A 4,532-nucleotide genomic window follows, 5' to 3' on the forward strand; every position below is an offset into this window, starting at 1 on the left:
TTTTATTCTTGTTCCTCTACTTCTACTTTCTGCTTAGTTAAGCTTATGAATTGTAGTTTTCTTCACACGCAAGTAATCTCATTTCCTGAATGATGTGTTTTTTATTTTGTAATTTTGCTTTACCCGTTTTCAAGGCTCCTCGTATAATATATCCTTTTCAATACTTTTGTATATATTTTACTTTTAGAGGTCGTAATACCTTGCCACCTCAACTTTATGACTTAAGCATAAGACTCTATGTGATAGGGTGTTACAGAGTTCACCTAAACCATCAAAATCGTTCAATTTCTCAATACCCAAACTCAAAATTCATGAAATTGAGGAGAGGAAGAACTGGGCGAGAAATACAAGTTTCTTACTACTTTGTTCGAATAGAATTGAAAAGAATTCCAATACAAACACGTGGTCGTTGACGGCTTGTCAACCAAAACTCCGGATTAAAAGTTATGAACGATTAAACTTCATTGGTGAGACTTAGGGATTTTCAGCATTGATTTTCTGTCTTCTGAGTGCTTTCAATGAAACAATGGAGAGAAGGGTTGGAGTTAAGCTTATATAAATGGGCCTTGGGCCCGGTTTAGATCCGGTTCGATTGGTTTGGTTCGTTGTCTCGATTTTGACCCAAAATCTTTAAAATTAGTGTCAAAATTCGTATTTTTAATATTTCTACTCTTCTAGATTATAAAAATTTAATTTTCTAATTTTGTTGAATAATAATTAATTTATTGACTAATTATTTATTAATTTCACGGGGGTTTAAAGCACAAAGCGCGAATGGCGGTCGTGCGGCGTTGAACGACGGCTCGAGGCGGCTCTTCTTCTTCATCTTCTTCTTCTTCTGCATGATTCTTTTTACTACTTTTGGATATTTCTTTCTCATAGGTTCTATGTTTTAGATGTTTATTCTTTTTGAATTTTGGATAATTTTTTAATAATTTTAGATGTTTATTTTTTGAATTTTCAAACGTTATGTTTCTAATAATTTTAAATGTCTCATTTTATTAGGTTTTGAATGTTACTTTTTATTATGTTTTAAATATTTCTTTTTATTAGGTTTTGGATATTCTTTTTATAATAATTTTATATGTTTGTTTTTATTTGATTTTAGATGTTTTTTAATTTGATTTTAGATATTTGTTATGATAATTTAAATTCACATTCTCTAAAAAAAATTATAATTGATTATATATATATATATATATGTATTTTTTGGCTACCTAATAAAATTAAAAAAATATTTTATTGATTTGACAGTGAGACAAAATTAAGTCTCAAATTTTTCAATTCCCAATGAAAAAGTTCCCATACAACTCCTCACACAAAAATGTTATTTGAGAATTTGTATATAGCTTCAATCACCTCTTCCATTCGTATTAACCTAACTTTTGTAGTATGTTATTATGAAATATATTATAAAACAAATTAATTAATTCACAAACATATCAATAAAATTTTGGCCGTAGAATGTCGCTTCTTAATTCTTATGCAATGCTATGCAATGTAATGTACAATAATAACAAAATAACTCCATACATTTCCTCTCAAATATGTCTTACCCAAAAAATATATGCTTCTCGCATGTAAAATGAACCTCCATTATTTATAATTGATAGCCAGAGCAATAAGACATGTGACATGAATGAAGAGAACGTCATACAAATACAATCCTATTTATGTGCATAAATCACATGTTGGCGTGACTTAATATTTATTATCTATTTCTTTCTTTTTTTTGACTGTTTTATCTTTATCAAAATTTTATTCAATAAATATTCAAATTAATATTTTAAATTTTATGACTCAAATTAATTTTTCAAATTTTTATTTACTCAAATAGTTTTTATTTTATTTCCGTGTTGACATCAATTTATTATTAGAAGTTAATGCGTACATAAAATATGATTTAAAATTTCAATATTTATTTAAATAAATGAATAAATTAATTATTCGATCAATACAAATTGATTAACTTTATAATTTGATATATGCCTAAAATTCAAGAGATTGATATGAGCATTTAAATGTATGCTTAGTTTACCGTTTCATTCTCTAAATCTACATTTGCATGTTTTGAATGAAGAGCCAGTGTCCGAGTAACTTTTTACTAGTTGAATGTGATGTGTTTTTGGATTTAAATGTATGTTGAGGCAAAAACAATTAGAAAGTTGTTTTTGCATTCTCATATTCACATTGAGATATATTTGGTCAGGATTGTTGTTTACCACGTGTATTATACAGAAAAGATTTTAGAAAAGTAAAAGAGAAGGTATAAGGTTTTCTGACAAATGCACTAACTATAGGCTTATTCAGTTTAAATTAATGGTTGTTCAGTCTAGTTAGAGGTGATACAATTTAGTGGTCTCCAAATATGATATATATGATCTGGTTATATAGAGACATATTTTGTTACTTTCTAACATTATAAATACACCTAATCAACTGCATCAAAAACAAAAAAATAGGTATTTATCACATTTGAATGAAAACACTAATAACCAAAAATCAACTTAAAAAACAGACAATGTAATGTTATCTTAAATGAAATATCCAAAATCCCTCTTTACTGCTTTAAATTGCACTAGTCTAAAGTAATAAAAAATTAAAAGATTACGTACAACAAACTACAATCAATCTTTTACTATAATGACAAATTTACTTCTAATCAAGAGATAAACTTCTTTTTTGACTCTTCATTAATGTTTTCAGTAACGTGGACAATGCATTTAGTCAGTATAACGATTTTCTTCTTCCATGACCCACCTGTGTATGATCCTCGCATGATTTTCTTCAAAAATCCCTCAAATACAAATCTTCCAAAACACTCAAATGCATAATATGTGGCTTGCCTTCATAGATTTATAACACTATTTAGTATAAACCCCAAAAGTCTCTAATGGTTCAGCACCTATAAACTGCTACTAGGCATAGTGGTTTTAGAAAGTTGTTTTGTTCATAAACTGTGGTGGCCCACGACGGCTCTTACCCACTTTTTGTGCATGTAATATGCGACAACTTTAGGTGTTTTTTTGTTCTATCGAGCTTACATGTAAACCGCTATGTAATGTACCGGTTTATGCTTTCTTCTACGTCATTCATAATCTGTAACTACCTATAGTGTATTATATATTGTAGAAGAAGTCTCTAGTACGAGTTGTGAGATGGATTGAGAACTGACAGGTCGAGGCGGTTGACGAATCGTCTGACTGGAGCAATGTGGGTGGTACCTGCAAAGACACTCCAATGCCTAAGTCAAAATGGATCTGAAAGGTATAAAGTGTGTGGGACAAATGACGTACCTGAGGGAGCCTTTGGCTCCCCTTTATATAGCTAGTGAAAATGATCTCATCTTATCTTATTTAGCTAAGATAAGGAAGGTATTTGAATTTGAATATTGGTTAGAAGATGTAGAGGCCGGTTTGGACCTTCTAGAGAGAAGGGGTGGGGCCACCTCCGGGTATCTGAGTCAGAGGCCGTTTTGGGTGCGGGACCCGAGGGCCGGGTCCGTAATAGTTGCCCCTGCAGTGGGAGAACGAGCAAGGTCGGTCTCGTCGCTGGAGGATTTGGAGTCGTCGTTCTCCAAAGTCGTGATTTGGGAGGCTCGTAATCCGGTTTTGCCAGTCAAGGTCGGGAGCCGCGGGAGTTTTCTGGTTTTCTTGGTTGGTTTGGGCGTTTTATGATTTGCCCGTTGTTCTTCTCATAAGGGAGTTTGTCAGTTACGTTTTTCCAAGCGTCATGATGGCATTTAATACGAGGGGATGTTTCGATCTTCCCTCCCATTTTTGCCTTTTGTCTTTTCCTTTTTCGAAAGCATTTGGAAAACCGCTTTTCTTTCTCTTCTTCGCTTACTCTCTTGCTTCACATTCTCTCTGGATATTTTCAAATTTTTTTTGTTTCACTCGAATACTCTAGGAATTTGTTTTGTGGTTTGTGCCGCTTTTTGACTCTCTGTTTCTATTAGGTTGGTGCTCTTCTCTTTATCTTTTGGTTTTTGCTTTTTTCGTTCGTTCGACTTGTGCTTCGTATTTTGCTCTTATGTTGGGATTGAGTTTCGGATATGGGTAGTGGGTTTGTTTAGAGGGACGAGCACCACTATTTTTAGGCGTAGTTTTAAATTATGATAGATGGTAGATTTGGCGTTTTGTGTTTTTCCACCATTTTCTACCGCATGGTTCTGGTAGGTTGACGGTGGTACTCCCTCCTTTGTTAGGTATGTCTCGGCGGAGGAGTGAGGGTGTTGGTGCTCTAGTAGTCCCGGCCAGTGACGTCCTCTCGACGTACTACTGGGTGACGTCTGACATTTGGGGGACGCCATCTCGAATGATGGAGGCGGATCTCTAGCGGCACCGTGACCAGGGAGCGATATGTGGGGGTGGCGACGCCGAGCGTCAATATGAGCTCGCGCTCTCTGGGGTTGACGAGAGGGTTTGTTATATAAACCCTAATGATGCGGCACTATTTTGTGGTACATCTTGTGTTTGATTGAGTGAATTTCATCCACTATTCTCTCACTTATTCATAGAAACCGCATGTTT

Source organism: Arachis duranensis, chromosome 4, assembly GCF_000817695.3.
Source record: "Arachis duranensis cultivar V14167 chromosome 4, aradu.V14167.gnm2.J7QH, whole genome shotgun sequence".
NCBI classification, from domain to species: domain Eukaryota; kingdom Viridiplantae; phylum Streptophyta; class Magnoliopsida; order Fabales; family Fabaceae; genus Arachis; species Arachis duranensis.